Raw genomic sequence first — 23339 nt, forward strand, 5'->3', positions numbered from 1 at the left:
CCAAACTGTTGACAATCATAACACTTAGGCGTTACCTTCCCTGATGACTTACAATTAAGTAATCACTTCTTTTTCTGCTCAGGTGGGGAGTAGTGGTCCTGACACTTAGAACTAGTTTGGCGACCTGTAGAGTACTCATTGTTTTTATGTTTGTCTTCCCCTCCTTCTTCTGGTAAGGAACCTGCATACCGTTGTGTTTTTTCCCACCCTTCGATAACTTTTTGTGGACCCTGGTGCCTCCTTAGCAAACTCATTGTGATCAGTGGGCTTACTGTCAATAAGTGCTGGTGCAGATTTGCAAAACAAAGATTGAACATATGCTCTCTTGCAATCAAGCTATACAGCCCCTGATAATCCTTTACTTTACTGCCCTTCACCCAATCCACTTAGGACTGCTGGGGCTTCTGGCTGTTCCTAATCTCCTGCCTGTACTTATCAGGTGTGACTCAATTTTTACTGACTAGGTTTTACTTCATAGAGGGTTACCTCACCCTGTACCCCTTATCTAGGGCTAGTACAATGTCTCCTCCCTCTCTAGCAATGTGCTTCCAGAGGCTGTCCCTTGTCCTTCTAGAGGAGCTTATGCATCTGCAGAGCCACCTCATATGCTTTAAACCACTTGTCAATATCGTCTCCGGCAACAAAGGCAAACACCAGACCTTTGGGAATGTGGGACTTTCTATCTTCAGAGGAAAATGCAGGTATGCTGACACCAATAAGGCTGGACACTGCCTGCCCAGATTTGAGGTCCAGCAATTTGAGACCCCTTCCATGAGCCAGTAGCTATTAGGCCAATTTCTCTTCCATGACCTGTTTCCTTTTATCCGTGGCCAGTTTCTTCTCTTCCATTCTCAACTGGGCCACCTTCAGCTTCACCTCCTTCTCTAGCTTCTTTTCCGCCAGCTCCTCAAGCGGGACAGATTGCGGGAAGGCATACTGCTCCCTGCTCTGGCAGGGAGTTCTAACTTGGGGTGTCAAGTTTTCCCCCTCAGTTAAAGGCTGCATCTCAGGGAATTCCTCGCCCTGTCCTTCCAACTCATCATCCCCTTCTTTGGCTTCAACCAATGACTGGTGAGCTTCCGCCTACGCCCTCAGAGACTTTTGGAGTTCAACCTTCCTGGTGGTACTTTTGGCTGGAAGCCCCCGTTCCATGCAGAACACCTTGAGCTGGGCCACAGTGTACACTTCCATGTTGGCTAGCTCTATTTCCAGTCATGCAGGTGTGGCTTCAGACAAAAAAGAACTGTACAAAGAGAATTTAAACCCAAATTTGTCTCAGATATGGAATGGTAGTGTACACACAAAAACTGAAAGGCACTGCACCAAGACAAAACCTAATCCTCACTGCTGATCATCAGTGTAAGGAATTGGGTTATTGGTTGACTGGGGTGTGATTACTGGTCAAGCAGCATCCACAATACTTGTCAGGGTGAGGCACAAGCCAACCGTATATGTATCTGTGCTCAACCCTCTGGTAGCTTTGCACAGAGCAGTCACGCTTATCTTAGAGGCAATGTGTGAAGTATTTGTGCATCACTTCAAATGAAAATAAAATGAAAAACACCACACAATAAGGATCCCTCAACGACTTTGAAAAACAGGCCTTTCTTTATTCAATTAAGCAAGACCAATAAAACAAAAATCCAATCAGTACAACTGGAGATGTGTAATTTTCAAAAATATTAGGGAAACAGCATTAAAAAGCACAAAGTGCCAACTGTTGATATCTGGTAGCACAGGACCTGAATAAAGTCACAAGTTCAGGCCGACTGCAATGGAGTACTGGCCAGCTACAGGGACCCATTTAGGTCCGCTGACAAAGTACCTTAAATTCTGGTTTGCTTGGCTTTGTGAGGATCTGAACAAAAGATGCGTCGCTCAGCTGAGACGACGCATCGGTTGTGAGGGGCGGTGAAGCTGTAATGTAAGATACTCCATTGGCATTGAGGATCTCTTGGCAAAGGGCTTGCAATGTGAAGCCCGGAATTGAGGATGCGTCCTGCAGTTGAAGCAATGTGTCGGTTTCCAGGAGCTGCGAGGCTGTGATGCTGAATCCATCGTCATCAAATCAGCTGTCGATGAGAGATGTGAGGGCCTGTGCCGTTGATTTGTTTTGCAGTGGCAGTTCTGAAAAAGTTGCAAACTGTGCTGGCGATGCTTGTTTTTGCAATGGGTCCATTCCTTACAGCAGTGGAGATACATTGGTTCTGCTCAGGGTAGTGCCAGACAGCAGAGGACATGCGTAGGTTTGCTGGAACCATACAGGCTGGCAGAGCACCTTGGGCCCACTTCCAAGTGTCCACGACCGGGGTGGCACCACTTGGCAGGTTATACTCAGAGATGGCTGAGTCCAGGTGCAGGGTTGTTGGAATCCTATTGTGTACCTGAGACATCAGCTCAGGAAGCCAGCCAACAATCCCTTGGAGTCACTCTGGGATAAAGAGATGCAGGTCCAGTCCTTCTTGCTAAGACAGGAGAGCAGCATGCAGCAGGCCTGGACAGCTGGGCAGCACCCCTTATGAGCAGCAGTCCCGTAGAGTGGCAGTCCATTTAGCAGCATATAAGAACATCTTTCTGGCAAAGTATCCAAAAGTCCAGAAATGTCCTGAAGAATTGGTGTCTGAGGTTCAGTGTGTATACCAAGTTGTGTCATTGAAGTGGGGAGAAGCTTCTAGAAGAATGTTTTTGAACTGTACAGGTGCCCTTTCTTCCTGGACCTGGCTCCAGTCTAACTTCAGAGGGCATGCAGCCCTTTGTTTGGAGGTAGGATAAAGCCTACTCAAGCATCAGTGGGGCTGTGTCCAGATCCTCCCCCCCATGCTGCCAGTGATGGTCCATCCAGGCACAACTAACCTTCCTATAGTGTGCGGCTGTCTATGAGGAATATACAAAGCCCAACTGTCAACTATACCCAGCCATATGACCCAGAGAAAGTCTGCATGCCACAAATGGCTAAGACAAAAAAATGACACCAACCTTGATTAACAGTGAGTCTAAACAAACAATGTACCCAAATATACAAGAAAACAACAGGGAGTAGTTTAACAAAAACGAGTTCCCATCAGTCCATCATCGAGACCGCCCTTCATCATCTGGGATCTCTTGTACATATGTATATATCACATTCAGGAGTCAAAAACCTGTGCTGGCAGATGATACACCATGCGCAGGAGTAACCACAATATTAATGCAGATGTGAAAAGAATGGCGTGTCTAATGGGGAACTGAGTAGCAGTGCTTAGAAAAAAGTGTATTGTGAAAAGAAAGAGAAGAAGGCTCTAAAATTAGGTCGTGATCAGGGAAAACAATTTTTAATATACACCCTCACACTCCTAAATCAATAAAAACAGTGCAAGTTAGTGGTATAACAAATGACCACTAAAAAGAGATGTAAGGTCGACATGTTTCTGCAGACAAACGGAGTCTAGAGATCTCCTGCTGCTTCCTCAGGACCATTAGTGCTACTGCTAAATGTAAACAACATAAACCATATCACCTGAAAAGTGTATGTATAATCGTCTTCTCATCCTAAACGTAGGAGGAAAAAAGTATATATAAGGGTACAGTGTCGAAAATTACATTAAAATAACATAACATGCACGTTGTGCCATCGTTAATGTTATGTAGTTTGTGCTGGTCATGAACAGTTATTGACCAACATCAAGACCGTCAAATTCGGTCACAAATCACCAATTAGTAAATTTGCAAGTTTAAATTCACTCACCCACGTGATGGGAAGGAACAGCCCCACCTCACCTGGCACGAGCTCAGGTAGTGGATGCACCGCACTATAAAGAAAAACAACAAATAAATAGATGTGTCTACACCTATATACATTCCTAGTCTAACCAGTCTCAACACGCGCCACACCGGGCGCCACATGCCTGCCAATGTCAGGAAACATCACCTGGTCGTATTAACTGATTATGGAAAAGTATTGCCAGTTGTTATCGGTCTTCAGACTCAAAAACCAATCAATAGCCGACCCACAAGGCCCACACAATAGCCGACCAATAGCCGACCACAAGACACACACATCCAGATTCGTAATCCTCGGTGGTTCTGAATGGAACTCACCTCTCTGTCGGTGCACCGGTCGTCCCTCTAAGCTCTCTCGTAGGGAGGAACCGACTCGGTGCACCGGAGGGACATAAATGCCTGTCTTGCTTCGGCCAAGAGCGTCTGGCGTGTCCAATAGTGCGGGAGATGCCTACTTTCCTTAAGGACACTAAGGATGTCCTAAGGATTTTGCCTGATATTGAATTCAATGAAGATCTTGACCTTTTAGTGTCTTTTGATATGGAGAGTTTATATACATCAATTCCACAAACCGAGACATTAGAGGCCATTGAAGCCCTTTTGACTAACAGAGATCTTAATTCGATCACCCCGGTCAGTTTCATTATGACTCTGGCGACGATCGCCATGACTGAGAATTTCTTCCAGTATGAGGAATCGATCTACTTACAAGTTAGCGGGACGAGCATGGGAAGTGTTTTTGCTCCTAGTCTCGCTAACTTGTATGTTCATACCTTCGAACAAACACACGTACTCGCAGACACTAACCCCCATCTTCGGTGTCTGCGAGTATGGAAAAGGTATATAGACGACATCTTGGTCGTGTGGCGAGGAACGGAAGATGAACTTCACCATTTTCATGCCTGGCTGAATGAAAGAAATCCTTTTCTGAAATTCACCATTGAGTTTGATAAACATCAATTATCATTTCTGGATTTGATAATTTCTGCCTCAGGAGGGGGTCTACAGTCTGAGCTATACCGGAAACCAATGGCAAGAAATTCCTTGCTAAGCTATGACAGTTTCCATCCTAAAGCATTAAGGGATAACCTACCCTTTGGGCAATTCCTCCGCATTCAGAGGAATTGTTCCACTAAAATGGCTTTCAGTACACACTCCCAAGCCCTGGAAAGAAATCTACAAGACAAAAAATACCCTAAACATCTTATCAAGCAATCAAAGAAACGGGCTGCCAATAACAACAGGGATTGTCTGTTAGAACCGGCACCTCCGAAAACTCAACAAGAGAGAATTACCTGTGTAAATACATACAGCACGCTCTCCAATAAAGTTAAAAAAATTGTTAAAAAACATTGGAAGATCCTCAATACAGGTACTGATTCAATATCTCCCCCTCTGTTTGCCTTTAAGAGAGGCCAAAGTTTGAGAGATCAGCTGGTCCATACCAGACCTAAAACCATGATCCCACGTGCGATTGGTACTCTATGGGACATGCCCGCAGTTACTGGACACCATCCTTGTGGTAGCTGTGCGGCTTGTCCCCAAACGACCAAAACACTCACCATAGACATAGGTACCAATAGACCTTGGCAACTTAGACGGTTCACTAACTGTAACAGCTCGAACCTGATCTATTTGATAACATGCCCCTGCAAACTGAACTACGTGGGGATGACCACCAGAAAAATCAAGTTAAGAATTTCTGAGCATAAAAGTTCGATTCGTTGCTGTAAACAAGCCACGAAACTGACGAATCACTTTTTGCAAGTGGGTCACCAACCTTCTGATATCTCTTGGACGGTATTAGACCAACCATGGATTCCTCCTTCTGTAACTGACACCTCTAAATTCCTGTTCAAATGTGAACAAAAATGGGTCTACAGACTTCGGAGCGATAAATATGGGTTGAACGAAGAAATCCCATGGATGTCCCTTTAAATGCTAGTAATTTTTCAATATTACATTTATCCAACTCTGTCCCTTAGATATCACACGATATGTGCGTAATAAGTGGCCTGAATGTTAATATTGATAATGTCATAGCTGATTTCAAGAGAGGATGTGGCTAATCCTTATATATACCACTTGCAGGTGTGACACGCATATTGTGATGATTATGACGTCGAGTGTAGAAACTTCCAACTATCCCTTGAAAGTTCATTGAAAGAGTAAGAACATGGCTTAATCTTAGCCCACTCGGTCATTTCCATTTTGTGGTATAAGAGTCTGAACAGGGATCAATACTGTTCCTTTCATGGCCAGGAGTAATAATGACTAATACACAAGTTCAAGCTATATAATTGTCAACCATTAAGAATCAGCGATAATTTATCTACTAGGTATATTTACATCCCCCTTCGGGGATTCGAACCGCCAAAACGGGATGTAACGTCCATTAGGAACTACATTTCCCTACAGTAACAGCGCGCCCGACAGCAACAGCGCGTTTGACGTCATCATGCGCCGGGCACGTCTGGACACGCCCGACGCTCTTGGCCGAAGCAAGACAGGCATTTATGTCCCTCCGTTGCACCGAGTCGGTTCCTCCCTACGAGAGAGCTTAGAGGGACAACCGGTGCACCGACGGAGAAGTGAGTTCCATTCAGAACCACCGAGGATTACGAATCTGGATGTGTGTGTCTTGTGGTCGGCTATTGGTCGGCTATTGTGTGGGCCTTGTGGGTCGGCTATTGATTGGTTTTTGAGTCTGAAGACCGATAACAACTGGCAATACTTTTCCATAATCAGTTAATACGACCAGGTGATGTTTCCTGACATTGGCAGGCATGTGGCGCCCGGTGTGGCGCATGTTGAGACTGGTTAGACTAGGAATGTATATAGGTGTAGACACATCTATTTATTTGTTGTTTTTCTTTATAGTGCGGTGCATCCACTACCTGAGCTCGTGCCAGGTGAGGTGGGGCTGTTCCTTCCCATCACGTGGGTGAGTGAATTTAAACTTGCAAATTTACTAATTGGTGATTTGTGACCGAATTTGACGGTCTTGATGTTGGTCAATAACTGTTCATGACCAGCACAAACTACATAACATTAACGATGGCACAACGTGCATGTTATGTTATTTTAATGTAATTTTCGACACTGTACCCTTATATATACTTTTTTCCTCCTACGTTTAGGATGAGAAGACGATTATACATACACTTTTCAGGTGATATGGTTTATGTTGTTTAAATTTAGCAGTAGCACTAATGGTCCTGAGGAAGCAGCAGGAGATCTCTAGACTCCGTTTGTCTGCAGAAACATGTCGACCTTACATCTCTTTTTAGTGGTCATTTGTTATACCACTAACTTGCACTGTTTTTATTGATTTAGGAGTGTGAGGGTGTATATTAAAAATTGTTTTCCCTGATCACGACCTAATTTTAGAGCCTTCTTCTCTTTCTTTTCACAATACACTTTTTTCTAAGCACTGCTACTCAGTTCCCCATTAGACACGCAATTCTTTTCACATCTGCATTAATATTGTGGTAACTCCTGCGCATGGTGTATCATCTGCCAGCACAGGTTTTTGACTCCTGAATGTGATATATACATATGTACAAGAGATCCCAGATGATGAAGGGCGGTCTCGATGATGGACTGATGGGAACTCGTTTTTGTTAAACTACTCCCTGTTGTTTTCTTGTATATTTGGGTACATTGTTTGTTTAGACTCACTGTTAATCAAGGTTGGTGTCAATTCTGTTCAGGGGGCTTAACAGGTATGGTCTCAAAACTTACCTCTGGGACCTTTTCTTTGTGTTTCGTAAGACAAAAAAATGCCAACTGCCTAAAAGTTTGATCAAATAACAATGACTCGGTCTATGATTTGTTGAAGGCCACTCTATTTATTTTTGAGAGATCTAAAGCATATAACCAAACCTATTCTTAGATGCCTGCATTTATCTTCAATAATTTCATCATTTAGCTTAGATACATTTATGCAATTTCAAATGTCCAAGTTTTGAAAAAACCATAATATATAAAACGATCATATGATTGTGAAAAATCAAATCAAAACAATAATGCATGAATACATTGGTTACAAAAATACTTCATACGATTCAAAATTCACATTTACTACAGAACACCAGTACTTTTTTAAACATATAGGTCCTATGTATCGAATCTTTCTATTCTAGGACCAGAGTCGCAGGGAAAAACATTTCAAATAATGCAATTTTCCTTATGAAGCCCTCTGCAAACAATAATAAACTCTACGAGAAACAGCCGACGTGTTTCCAAACCCGATAATGGATTGTCGGGTTTTTCATCAGGGCTTGACTGGGTACCTATTTAAAAATAGAGGGGGAACAGTTCAGTATTTTGGACGTCACCTCTTATGGTGTTGCACGCTGTCTGTGTGGGAATAAGGAAAGTTACCTCTGTCTCATAAAGGTTACTTGGTCACTGTACCAACGGACCACGCATGCAAACTGGGATTCAACCTGGACTCCTCCCTCTCGATGACCAGACAAGTCAACGCCGTCTCATCATCGTGTTTCAACATCCTACGCATGCTCCGAAAAATCTTCCATTGGATCCCCACTGAAACCAGGAAGACGGTCACCCAGGCACTCGTCACCAGCCGACTGGACTACGGAAACACCCTCTACACCGGAACCACAGCCAAACTGCAGAAAAGACTCCAACGCATCCAGAAAGCCTCTGCACGACTCATCCTGGACACCCCCCGACACAGCCACATCTACGGACACCTGAGAGACCTGCACTGGCTCCCCGTCAGCAAAAGAATCACGTTCCGCCTCCTCACCCACGCACACAAGGCCCTCCACGACCTGGGCCCAAGGTACCTCAACAACCGCCTGACCTTCTACACTCCCACCCGCCAGCTACGATCAACCAACCACGCCCTTGCAGCCGTTCCTCACATTCGCAGAGCCACCATGGGAGGAAGATCCTTCTCCTACCTGGCAGCCAAGACCTGGAACTCCCTCCCCATCCACCTCCGTCTTACCCAAGACCACCTCTCCTTCAGGAAGCAACTCAAGACCTGGCTGTTCGAACAGTAGTGGACCCCCCCCAAGCACCTTGAGACCCTCCGGGGAGTAGTGCGCTATACACATTTCTTGATTGATTGACTGTGTCCTTATGCTTGTCTACAAGCATAAGGACACAGTCAGTGACCTTATGCTTGTCTACAAGCATAAGGACACAGTGAACAAGTAACCTTTATGAGACAGGGGTTATTGTGTATGCTCTCTTTGAGCCCCTTTGCTGGCAGTTGGCTTAGGTTGGTTAATTAAGTGGCATGAAACATTATGGGAAGATTGAAGCGCTCCCACTTAAGTATGGGTACCTCATTCTTTTACTTAACCTGGTTCAGCACAGTCCATATGTCATAGCTATTAAAACTGAAGTAGGTAATTTAGACCTGATTGCAGACTTGCTCTTCTCAAGGAAATGTACCCATGAGATTATATTTATTTTAAAATAGAATTTGTCACTATTCTTTCGTTCCAATTTACAAAATATTATAGTTGTATCTTTGGGCCCTGTAGCATAATTACCAGGTATCTGTGTAGTTTCTACATTATGCAACTGTCACTTTGATCTTTTGGGAAATACATCATTCTCGACGACTGACCTAAAAGCAATGACGAGCGTAGCCTGCAGTTTTGCCAAGGCCTTACATTGGATTAACCTAATTGATAATTTGTTGTTTTCATCCTTTATTTTGAAAAAAAAAGAAATATATATATATATATATATATATATATATATATATATATATATATATATATATATATATATATATATACATAGGTTAATTTCTGCTTCCCAGGCTGAAACCACAGAAAATTACGGACCACCACACGGCTCGCAGAGTGTTCACAGCAAAGGTTTATTATCCATTCGCAGTTAAGGTAGGCATGGCGCGTTTCGGGCAGGAACTGCCCTTGATCACATGGCGGACATGCAGTAGTGTTCACTTTAAATAGGGCACACACTCATTTTTTTCATAATGACACCACGTGCTCTAATGATGGACATGGAAAATAGACTTCTAGTGTGGGGTGTTTACATGTGCACAAAATTGATGGCATTGCAAAAACGGCATTTTACAAGCATAACAGCACGTTAATGAGCACATATAATATTGTCAATTGTTCAAGTAACAAAGGAACATTTATAACCGCATAAATGCGTTTAAATTGTGCAAAATAAGCTAGCAGCATGATATTGTTTGATTAATACATCTAAAAAAATATATATAGCAGTTCACTCCATGATACAAATGCACATAATAAATAACATATAAATATGTTAAAATTGATTGTTAAAAAAAGACCCTATTTAAAAAAGCCATTTAATGATGCTTATATAGCATATCTGCATTCATGTTATGCTAAAATAGATGTGCAAATGACAATATGTATTGCCGCAATGGTGATTCTTATAGTTCTAGTGTATTTAGATGTGAATACATACTCGAGTTGCCTAGCTAGAATATTATGTTAGCCCTCGCGTTACATGTTTATATGGACAAATATCATTTAAAGTGCTGGTGCTGAAATGGTTAAGCATAGATAGTTTAACTGTGCTGATCCCAGGATAGAATCCTAGGTGGATTAAATAACCATTTATTGCAAATCTGCAATCCAAGTCTAAAGTGCTGAGTGATATTAGTGCAACCAAAAAAGAAAGTTTAAAAAGTGATAATGGGAAGAGATAAAATTCAAGGTTTAAGAGAAGAAGCTCATAGACACATTTTATATTGTCATATATTTACAAACGTAGCTATCAACAATTACTGGCAGGGAATATCTGCAATTAACATGACCATAATTAGAGAGATGGATTACGGGACAGGACACAGTAAGTTCTATTATAGAAAGGTATGCATATCCTCTCTATCGTTAAGGCCGTTAGGATGCTTGCTGTTAAGATTGAGAATGTATCTTGTTTCTAACTGCCTTAAAGCCCTGTCCCTGTCTCCACCTCGCTTGAGTACCGGTGCCTGATCAATCACAAAATAAGTAAGACAATTAACGTCTTTGTTGTGGCTTATTTTAAAATGTCTGGCTACCGGGTAAGCCGGGTCACAGTTAATGATGGCACGGATGTGCTGCAGGATATGCATATATACAGGATTTTTTGTACTGCCTACATACCGTAAGCCGCATGTACAGGTGAGAATGTATACGGCGTACTCAGTGCGGCAGTCATATTTACCCCTAATAGACTGTTCTTTGGTTTTAAAGGGGGTTCTGTATGTGGCAGTATTGGCTCCAAAGTTACATGCCCTACAAGTCGCGCATTTGCGAAAACCATTGCTTGTGGGCAGCCATGTTTGAATATTGGTAGACCCAGATGGGATCTCTTTAGATAAGAGATTAGCCATGTTTTTAGACTTTCTGAATGTTACACTAGGATGTTCTGGTAACGTGGTTTTCAAAATGGGGTCAGTTAACACTATGGGCCAATTTTTATTCATGATATATATATACAGCAACCTCTGTCACCAACGCAAGCTCGTCCTCCCACGAAAGCGCACAGGAAGCAGACACGGACCAAAGGTATTTGGATGCTCGTTTCTTTATTCTGCTGTCGCCATAACGTTTCGGCTCACCTGAGCCTTGATCACATGACAGCGAGTTAAGGTGAAAGGTGAATTTTTAAAGTGCAAGTGCTAACAGTTGATTGGGTCACAGTTTAGTTAACAGTGAAGACAGACCTGAATTCACTTAATATTGCCGTAACAATTCAATACTGTTTCTAGTACATAAGAATAACTAATTGTATTAAAATCAGCAATATATGATTTTTGCAAACATAACTCGTCATATATATCGACGTTAATGTTAGTAAAAACAATACTGTGTTAAATCCCCAATGTACAATGTAATGCCAAGTTAATCTAAACTATATACATAAATACAGGTAAACCATACCTAATGTGCTAAATACGTGTATGTGCAAATGTGCAAATAAATAATATTCAAAAATATATGGTTTTAAAAATATCCATTAAAACAGACTGAGCCCAGTTTGTTTTGATCCTAAGACATCATGAAGTAACCTTATGTGCTCCCTAATTTTAATATTTAGAGGATGTCCAACACATCCCTATTGGACATAATCGAAAATACTGATCACAGATGACATACCGATAATGCTAAGAAAATCTAAAACATATCCTGGGTATGGCGAAGGAGAAGAAATCACAGTTAGTACACTTCACATCACCTATGTCTCTTTCCGCGAAGACATTTGACCACAATTTTACCAGTATGTCGGGGGTAAAGGTCTTGGGAAAAATAGCGCAAAACAATTTCATCTATTGTTAATTCTGGATTACATTCTGTTATACTATACATGATGGTAAAAGCTTAAAATCAACAGTCATATTAAAATAATAAATAGTTGAAACACTAAAAAACCTTATTAAGAATTTAGATTCCAGCACTATTAATTATAAATGTAGACTATCTAACAAAATACTGCCAGATCCTAATGTAAACAAGTATACAGGTCTTGCGTGAGATTTAACCCACAAGGCTGCTTGGTGTTGAGCCTTAGAATGTATTTAGTTTCCAGTTTGCGCAGCTTTGCCTCCCTATTGCCTCCACGCCTACTGGCTAGTATGGCGTCCACCACAAAATATTTCGATTCCTTGTTGTTGCTTTGGTGTAACTGCTTAAAATGACGTGCAACCGCATAGGTGTTATCCTGAGACGTTATTGCTCTAAGATGCTGCAGAATGCGTTTATGTATGGGGAGCTTAGTGCTCCCCACATAACGTAGATCGCAGGGGGCACTCAAGGACGTATATAGCAAATTCGTTTTACACGTTAGCAATTTGCTATTCTGTTGTTCATGATCACTAAATCCGTCCTTGTATGTTAGTTTATTTGTGCCGTGTGTGCAGGCTTTGCAGGTTTTGCATCTGTAAAAACCTTTGTTGTTCTTCAGCCACACAGATTTATCCAACATCTCAGGCCCAGTATCCAACAACCTATCCCTCATGTTGGGGGCTTTACTGAATGTGATGGAGGCCTTTTTAGGTAGTACATGGCCAATAACAGGATCTTTAAGTATTATTAGCCAGTTCCTATTGATGATTCTCCGAATTTCTTTATGTTGGTTACAATAACCAATTTTAACCCGATAAGGATCTACTGTATCAGCGTCGCCTGCACTAGCTACTGTTCTTTGTTCAGATATCTCAGCCGAGGTATCATATTTGGCCAATAGTGCAGAACGGTCTATTTTCATGAATTTTAGTGTTGCCTTATTCATGACGCTGATGTGGTAACCTCTTTCTCAAAACCTGTTGGTGCTTGCTGCCTGTGCCTCCTGTAGGTCCTTGTCATTTCTGCAAAGTCTTCTGAGGCGTAACATTTCCCCATATGGGATACTCATTACCAAATGAGCAGGATAGGTGCTACCAGCATGTAGAGTGGTATTCCTGGCTGTGCTTTTACGGTACAGCCTGCTCTCCAATTTGTCACCGCTGGCATACACTTCTGTATCCAAGAAGGGGACTTGTTTCTGACTCATAGTAACAGTGAACTTAATATTGTATTGATTTTCATTAAGTTCACCTACAAATTTTACTGCCTCTTCTTGACTACCCCTCCAAACCACGAACAAGTCGTCTATGAAACGGTACCAGGCAATGAAATTAGTTGCCACTTCATTTTTGAAGCAAGTTCTGAGGACCAGTACCTCCCAAGCTCCCATGTGCAAACATCCGAAGCTTGGGGAAAAACTGGCCCCCATTGCTACTCCCTGTCGCTGTCTGTAGAGCAAGCTATTGAACATAAAAACATTATTTTCCAGGCAAAACTTAAGCATTTCAATGAGCATCTGATTATGTTGATCAAAACTGTCATCCCTTCATTCAAGGTAGTATTTTACTGCCAAAATACCGTCATGATGACGGATGCTGGTATAAAGGGCTGTAACATCTAACGCCAGCATCCAATCACCAGACTGCCACTGGATGTTCTTGAGTTTACATAAAAAATCCCATGTGTCTAGGATATATGAGTCCAGGGACTTGACATAAGTTTGTTAGAAGTAATCGATATACACTGATGTTTTTTCAAGAAGGCCCCCCCTGGCAGTGATTATAGGTCTACCTGGCGGGTTAGTAAAATCCTTATGAACTTTTGGTATAAAGTAAATGGAAGGGGTATCAGGATAATCGGTTTTCAAATATTTATATTTACAATCAGATATCAGTTTCATTGTTCTCCATCTAGACAGCAGTAAATGAAACTCACTCTGCATATCCTTGATCACACCTGCATTCACTCTTACATAATGATCACGATTATTTAATTGTGCATATGCCTCTTTATCATATTGAGCCCTTGTTAGTAATACAACATTGCCCCCTTTATCACTGGGGCGGACAATGATATTTTTGTCATTGTTGAGCTTGAACACCAGCAGTTCATAATCCACTGTCAGTTGGTTATGCTTGTAATGACCCTTGCATGTTTTTCTATGTAGATCCTTCAGTTCAATAGTCATGTTCTCATGAAATACGTCGATACCATCCAGTGGCATAACAGGGCAAACGGTAGATGACGGTTTAAATGGTGTCAATGGGGCAAACCCTGAGGTACTAATATCAGGTACAGGACTATTAGTGCCAATCGTCATTGAATCTGCTCCTTCGGTTACCCATAGATCTAACATCTCTTGTGACAAAGTAGTCGTTGAGTTCTCCTGACTTTACGCAGTGCTCGCTGGCTGAATACTGGCTTTTTTTGTCATATGAAATTTTTTCAATGTAAGTTTCCTTGTTGCTTTATATATGTCAGTTCGAGCCGCCGCATAGTTCAAATTTGTCTTGGGAGCAAAGGACAGTCCCAACTTGAGAATATCCTCTTCCCTGTCTGTTAGAACCATTGGTATAAGATTGACGATAGTTAATTGTGAATTATTAGAATTCATCACTTCTTGGTCCACTGGCCCCTGTCCCGTTTTTTGGGCTGACCCCCGTTTCCTTGCCCTTTGCCTCTGCCTCCTGACGTAGTTTTTGTGCTTTCGCTGTAATTCTTTCGAGTTCCAGGTCTTAGGGACTGGAGACGTTCTTGGTATAAAAAACCTATTTCATCACCTGTGACGGTTTTTTCTTTGCCGCTATGGAAGCAGCCCCACATTGTTCGGATTCTGACTCGCTCCCTGCTCCTGAGCTTAAGTCAGAAACTGTTGAGTCTGGTTGATTTTTGTGGGCTTTATTGTGAGACCATCGACCGCGAGTACTGGGTTGTACTCCCCCCGCGGCACCTGTGTGCAAAGAATCGTACTTCTTGGAGAACTTAAATATCTGACCAAGTTCGTAATCCGTTCTATCCCTTTGGAACTTATAGATCTCCTCCTCTTTTTTCATTTTGATTTTCATTTCATTAATCAATTTGTCTTTTTCATCTTCTGGACCCATAGATTCTAATTCCTCTTGTAATGCTGCAATTTCCTCCAGAAGTTTGGTGCGGTCTATATCAGCATACTTATTAAGAATTAAGACCAATCGCCTTGATGCTTCCAAATTACTGTCCGCCCAATCCCTCATGAGATCCGGATTCGGATTCTCGTAGCTGGGTGCAGTGAGAGTACGGAGCCCCCGAGGTATTCTGTTGACATCAATATACCTCTGAAGTGACTTCCATTCCCACCATTTACTTTGCTCTTGTCAGGATTTCTTCTCAAGTATTCTAATTTTCTCATGCAGTGAATCATTTCTGGGGCCACTGGTAACATCCAATCTTTCTCGGATAGCAGCTGGTACAGGGAGATCATCCGAGAATATAGAATTCGCCCGAGCCTCCCTCTCCTTAACGCTGTTGGCAGACATAGTGTTATGCAGTACGAATAGATGCGGGTCACACAAACTAGTTTGCACTTGTAAAACAAACAAAGTTCCCCCGCGCATCCACAGAGCTCTCCTCCCCTGAAATACCTGGTACAAACGATACACTGAGTCCAAAACTTGTCCCGGATACCCGCGTCCTTGCTCTGCGGTCCTCACAGGAATTGTTTCACTTCCGGTGTATTCCTCCAGTAACAGGAGGGTCAGACGCCAATCTTCCTCCCGGAAGTTCAAACCACCCAGGCACGCCTGGGTTCAATACCGCTTAGTATGGGCCGACCTTCTAGCTTTTCTTAAAGATAAATTACGGAAAGGGTCACATGTATAGCCGCGTGATATCAAACGGCTAAATATAAACAGCAACCTCCGTATCCAACGCAAGCTCGTCCTCCCACGAACACGCACAGGAAGCAGACACGGACCAAAGGTATTTGGATGCTCGTTTCTTTATTGTGCTGTCGCCATAACGTTTTGGCTCACCTGAGCCTTGATCACAAGACAGCAAGTTAAGGTGAAGGGTGAATTTTTAAAGTGCAAGTGCTAACAGTTGATTGGGTCACAATTTAGTTAACAGTGAAGACAGACCTGAATTCACTTAATATTGCCGTAACAATTCAATACTGTTTCTAGTACATAAGAATAACTAATTGTATTAAAATCAGCAATATATGATTTTTGCAAACATAACTCGTCATATATATCGACGTTAATGTTAGTAAAAACAATACTGGGTTAAATCCCCAATGTACAATGTAATGCCAAGTTAATCTAAAATATATACATAAATACAGGTAACCCATACCTAATGTGCTAAATAAGTGTATGTGCAAATGTGCAAATAAATAATATTCAAAAATATATGTTTTTAAAAATATCCGTTAAAACAGACTGAGCCCAGTCTGTTTTGTTCCTAAGACATCATGAAGTTACCTTATGTGCTCCCTAATTGTAATATTTAGAGGATGTCCAACAGATCCCTATTGGACATAATTAAAAATACTGATCACAGATGACATACCGATAATGCTAAGAAAATCTAAGACATATCCTGGGTATGGCGAAGGAGAAGAAATCACAGTTAGTACACTTCACATCACCTATGTCTCTTTCCGCGAAGACATTTGACCACAATTTTACCAGTATGTCGGGGGTAAAGGTCTAGTGCAAAATAGCGTAAAACAATTTCATCTATTCTTAATTCTGGATTACATTCTGTTATACTATGCACGATGGTAAAAGCTTTAAATCAACAGTCATATTAAAATAATAAATAGTTGAAACACTAAAAAACCTTATTTAGAATTTAGATTCCAGCACTATTAATTATAAATGTAGGCTATCTAACCAAATACTGCCAGATCCTAATGTAAACAAGTATACAGGTCTTCCGTGAGATTAAACCCACAAGGCTGCTTGGTGTTGAGCCTTAGAATGTATTTAGTTTCCAGTTTGTGCAGCTTTACCTCCCTATTGCGTCCACGCCTACTGGCTAGTATGGCGTCCACCACAAAATAGTTCAATCCAGTGTTGTTGCTTTGGTGTAACTGCTTAAAATGACGTGCAACTCGGTAGGTGTTATCCTGAGACGTTATTGTTCTAAGATGCTGCAGAATGCGTTTATGTACGGGGAGTTTAGTGCTCCCCACATAACGTAGATCACAAGGGGCACTCAAGGACGTATATAGCAAATTCCGTTTTACACGTTAGCAATTTGCTGATCTGTTGTTCATGATCACTAACTCCGTCCTTGTATGTTAGTTTATTTGTGCCGTGTGTGCAGGCTTTGCAGGTTTTGCATCTGTAAAAATCTTTGTTGTTCTTCAACCACACAGATTTATCCAACATCTCAGGCCCAGTATCCACCAACCTATCCCTCATGTTGGGGGCTTTACTGAATGTGATGGAGGCCTTTTTAGGTAGTACATGGCAAATAACAGGATCTTTAAGTATTATTGGCCAGTTCCAATTGATGATTCTCCAAATTTCTTTATGTTGGTTACAATAACCAATGATAACCCGAAAAGGATCTACTCTCTCAGCGTCGCCTGCAGTAGCTACTGTTCTTTGTTCAGATATATCAGCCGAGGTATCATATTTGGCAAATAGGGTAGAACAGTCTATTTTCATGGATTTTAGTCTTGCCTTATTGCAGCTCCCCTTATAGAAAAGCAAACTGCTTTGCTTCATTGAAGCGAGAGCAGGTTTTCTTGCTCTCGCTTCAATGAAGCAAAGTAGTTTGCAATGACAGGGCTGGAGCCACGAGGCTCCCACCCTGTCACAGCAAACATCAGTGTGCCGGGGGTCGTCATCCTGGGACACTGAAGGAGCGACCCTGGGGGGGTGGCGGTCCCAAAGGCCATCACTGGCTCCAGGAGGGGGCCGCACAGCCCCCTTCCCATCATTGACAAAGCCCTAGGGGGTGGTTGTCCCCGGGGCTCAGGGTCCATTATGGCTGCAAAACTATTCCTTCACCTTTAAAGTTTGACAGGCAGCAGCACCAACAGTAGTGGCCTTCCAGCGCGATTTCTGAGCGCCATATGCATTTCAGGATAGTCCCCTTATTCATTGGTATTACTTGTGGTGTAAAATGTGGTGTTGCGCTCTAGTCTACGAGCGTGAACGCGATGACGCGTCACGCTATAGACAAGAGCGAGGCGCGCGCAGCGTAGGTATAAGAAGAAAGGCGCGAAGGTGTGACAGCATTTGGCGACCGAAGCAGCTACTGGCAAGACGCTCGGCGCTCTATATGATCTTGAGTTGCGCTTGTTGTTCAATAAAACTATATTGAACTTAACCTTGCTTCAGTGCCTCGTGTGTGGGGAGAAAACGACGTACATTACAGTGGCGACGAGGTTTGGGATACCCCCACTGTCCACACAGCACAATTGGGAACCGGGTTCCGGAAACGATAGGAACCTCCCAGGCCGAGAGAGCAACAGAGGAGAAACTGCAGCAATGCGGAATCATAGAGCGTGGCAGAAGCGCTCCACCACAACTCGGCAGCAGACTAGTCACAGGCCACACCTCAGGTCAGTGCGGTCCCGGAGGAGTGGGGTCCCCCAGCTTGCACGCTGGCAACTAAAGGCACAGTCCAGAATCAAGAGGAGGGCGAGCAAAGCTCCAAACCTCCGCGAGGCACCGAGGACAACACCCCAGGCAGCCCCAGGAGCCAAGGAGACGCCGCAGGAAGTGCGGGAAGCTGCGGTGCACCGAATAGCCCCGGGGCCCAAATAGAAACACCGAAAGATGTACCCAAGATGGCGAACCAATCCTCTGCGTTGATGGCACACATCCCCTTCTTACCCAGGCCGGGTGAACCCCAAATGAAATGGGAAGACTGGAGGGAATATTTCAGGAACTACATAGAGGCGCTCGAAGACGAAAACGGAGGACCATATGCCCCGGCTCGCAAGAGGAGACTGTTGCTCCACAACTTAGGCCCAGAAGGAGTGAGGGTTTTCGCCAACATAGTTCCCAAGGAACGCGAAGCAACAGAGGACGACGTATTCAAAAACGCGCTGGAGGATCTAGACAACCACTTCCGTCCTGCTGTGTGCGTCTCCATAGACCGCTACAATTTCCAACAAAGGAAACAAGAAGCAGGGGGGTTCATCGATGACTACGTAGCTGCTCTACGGCGCCTGGCCATCACGTGCAAGTACGGAACACTACAAGATGAGTACATAAAGGACCAGATAGTGATGCACACCACCAACAAATCGGTCCAGGACAAACTATGGGCACAGAGCGAAACATCGCTTAAAGACGTCATAGCTATGGTGAAAAAAGCAGAAATGTCGAAGCGCTGCGCAGACGCGGCCAAACGAGAAAACACACAGAAACAAATGGTGAACAAGATCGATGAAGCCCCGATCATGCACAAACAAAAATGCTCTTTTGGAGACCAGAAGCAAGAATCCAGATGGACGGGGAAGCAACCCAACCGACCGCCCTCAGGAAACAAGTTCTCGTGCTACAGGTGCGGCAGCACAGCCCACTCGGCACAAGACAAACGTTGCCCAGCGTTTCGCGCCAGATTCGCGTTCTGCGGCCTGGTCGGCCATTTTGAAAAAGTTTGTCGGAAAAAGGAAAATAGATCCACCGTGAAGTGTGTCGAGTCGGCACCGTCAGAAGTGGGAATGGAGAATGACCTGGAAGACAGCGACATGGTGCTATGCATCGAAGGCCAAGTACTAGATGTGACAGGAAGGCGCACAGACAAACCGCGCACGGACATGTTCATCGGCGGGGTGAAAGTGCACGTGGCGGTGGACTCTGGATCCCCGTGGACGATAGTACAATGATCCATATGGGAAGGAGATTTCGTGCCCACAGTGGGGCCGGAGCTGCACCCACCGGACATCCGCGCCATGTCCTACACCGAGAACGCCATTCCCATGCTAGGATTCCGACCTCTGAAATTTGAATTCCGAGGCAGGTCGGCCACCTGCAAATTGTACGTGGCAGAAAGGGGCCCCTGCGTCCTAGGTTGGTGGAGATGCAGGATACTTAGGAATAAGACTGGATCCAGGGGGCAAAGAACAAATCCTCCTCACGGAAGAACAGCCCATCACGAACGGCGAAGAGTGGAAAGAAACCTACCCCAAAGTGTTTGATGGCACGGTAGGGAAATTAGACAAATTCGTCCACAAAATAATTCTCAAGGAAGGGGCGACACCAGTGACACACAAAGTCAGGAACATCCCCATATCTACGATGGAAGCCGTGCAAGCTGAACTCCAGAGACTCGAGAAGCAGGGCATCATAGAGCCCATAGACAGTTCAGAGTGGTTGGCCCCCCTGGTAGTAGCCAAGAAGCCCAATGGCAAGGTCCGTCTATGCGTAGACCTCCGTGGACTCAACAAGTCTCTTATTGTGGAAAAGTTCCCTCTGCCAAGGATTGATGAAATGCTGGCGAAAACGAAAGGCGTCACCCACTTCTCCACCATCGACCTCACGTCGGCTTACCACCAAATCGACCTGCACCCTACAAGCAGAAAATACACCTCCTTCATCACGCCCTTTGGGTGCTACCAATTCCTCCGCATGCCCTTTGGCCTGGCATCGGCAGCCGCGGTCTTCCAGAAATTAATGCATCGGTTGTTCAAAGACATTCCCGGAGTCCAGTACTTCCAGGATGATATCCTGGTAATGGGAGCCAACCGGGAAGATCACGACGGAAAACTCACCAAAGTGCTCACGGTCCTGCAGAACAAAGGCCTCACAGCAGAATGGAGTAAATGCAAAATAGGGTTGCCCTCCGTAACCTATTTGGGACACGAAATAGGAAGCCAAGGCATATCGCCGAAAGGTACGAACGTGAGAGCCATCAAAGAAGCAGAAGCTCCGAAGTCCAAAGAAGAGGTACGGTCGTTCCTTGGAATGGCAGAGTACTACAGTCGGTTTGTGAGACACTTTGCGACAAAGACGTACAGGATGCGTCTACTCATCCGAGACAAGACGAAGTTTGCATGGGACGCGGAAGCCCAGGATGAGTTTGAAAAGGTGAAGAAAGACATTAGTGAAGCTGTCCCGTTACAAGGCTATGATCCTGCAGGGAACACCATCCTGACGACAGACGCCAGTGACAAAGGCCTGGGGGCGGTGCTGGCACAAGTGAGGGAGAACGGCTCCGTAGAGACAATCAGTTTTGCGTCAAGGGCCCTATCCCCCACAGAACAAAGATACAGCGTCATTGTAAAAGAGATGCTGGCGGTGACGTGGGCAATGAGCAAGTTTCGGCAGTTCATCTGGGGCACCAGGTTCAAACTCCAAACGGATCACAAACCCCTAGTCAAGGTCTTGACGTCCTCAGGCCATGACACTGCCACCCCGCGCATTGCTAAAATGACGCTCAAATTGCTAGACTATACATATGACGTCGAATATCTACCAGGCACCCAAAACAAAGTAGCTGACTACCTCAGTAGAGCATCTGCCATGGAGGAAGCGCCAGTGACAGTGCCGGAAATGGACGAGATGGTAGCGAACATGATGGACAACGAGAGGTCGATAAGCTGCCAGGAATGGGCAGCAGCCTATGAGCGGGACCAGGAGATGTCAGAGGTCAAGCAACATCTCACATCCGGATGGCCAGACAAACGGAGGCTCAAGGCAGAGGTGAGGAAGTTCTATGAAATTCGTGAAGAACTGTCCCTGAGTGACTCGGGAATTTTTCTATACAGAGGTGAGAGGGTGGTCCCTCCCGAGACTCTCATACCGGCATTGCTAAAACAATTACACGAAGGCCACCTAGGCATTGTAAAGACCAAGGCCAGGGTGAAGCAGATGTATTGGTGGCCAGGCATGGACACCCAAATTGAAAGACTGGTGAGAGAGTGCGAGCAATGCCAAGGAGCTGACAAAATACTCCGACCCCTCAGACCAGCACTGGGAAAATTCGATAACCCCCAAAGCCCATGGGAAGACATTGCCATCGACATCCTGGGGCCAGTATTGGACAACAGAGGGATAAACAAATTTCTGTGCGTAGTTATCGACAAATACTCCAAGTGGCCGGAAGTGGACGTGCAGGAAGCCATGGACACTGAGACTATTTTGAGATTCTTAAACTCGTTGTTCCTAAGAGAAGGCATACCCAAGAGTATACTGAGTGACAATGGACCTCAGTTCGTCTCAGAAAAATGGTCCAATTTCATGAAGAGGAACGGAATCAAATCAAAGCACACGGCAATATACCACCCAGCGAGCAATGGCCAAGTGGAGAGGTTTAACCGCGTGCTGATGGGAACAATACAAGCGGCCATCATGCAAGGGAAGGACTGGGAAACTGAAGTCCACAACATGTTGTGGGCGTACAGGATCACCCCCACTGCGGTTGGATACAGCCCCTTCCAAATCCTAAGGGGCCGGTTCCCGTTCACCCGGGACAACGTGGTGTGGAAGGAAAAAACCGTAACCAGCAAATGGTCTCCAGCAGTCGTACAGCACAACTTAGAAAAGGCTCAAAAGGTGTACGCAGCCCACTATGACAAGCGGCGTAACGTAAAGGAGACTGCATTGGAGGAAGGGGAATGGGTTAGAGTCAAATTACCCATCCTACAGAAGAAAGGAGAGAGCAAGTACAGTCCGCCCTTACAAGTCAAAGAAATTCGAGGCAGAGCTGAGCTACTCAGCGACGGCAAAGTGTGGTCTCAAGATCGCATGGCAAGAGTCAATAAGATTGTAAGGTGGCCCAAACCAGAGGAAGAGGAGACACGTATAGGAGGAGAAGAGGAGACACCCGTGAGTGGGGAAAGCACAAGAGAAACCTTTGTGGACAGAGAAGAAGAAGGTGGACATGAAACACAGACTAATGAACGTGCACGTGACCAATCCAACCCCCCAGCTGAAGGAGAGAGAGACAATGAAAAAGACACTGAGAATTCTCCCGAAGTGAGCGGTGGTGAGGAGAGCAACCCGGTAAGGCGGACCCGCATGGGCAGAACTGTCGTCTTACCAGCCAAATATAAAGACTATGATATGAGCGGACTATAGTGTTCCTCCCCGGTTTTGTTAATAAAGTTTGTTGTGTCAAAGGGGGGAGATATGTGGTGTTGCGCTCTAGTCTACGAGCGTGAACGCGATGACCCGTCACGCTATAGACAAGAGCGAGGCGCGCGCAGCGTAGGTATAAGAAGAAAGGCGCGAAGGTGTGACAGCATTTGGCGACCGAAGCAGCTACTGGCAAGACGCTCGGCGCTCTATATGATCTTGAGTTGCGCTTGTT

This window comes from Lissotriton vulgaris, chromosome 8 (assembly GCF_964263255.1).
Source record: "Lissotriton vulgaris chromosome 8, aLisVul1.2, whole genome shotgun sequence".
NCBI classification, from domain to species: Eukaryota; Metazoa; Chordata; class Amphibia; order Caudata; family Salamandridae; genus Lissotriton; species Lissotriton vulgaris.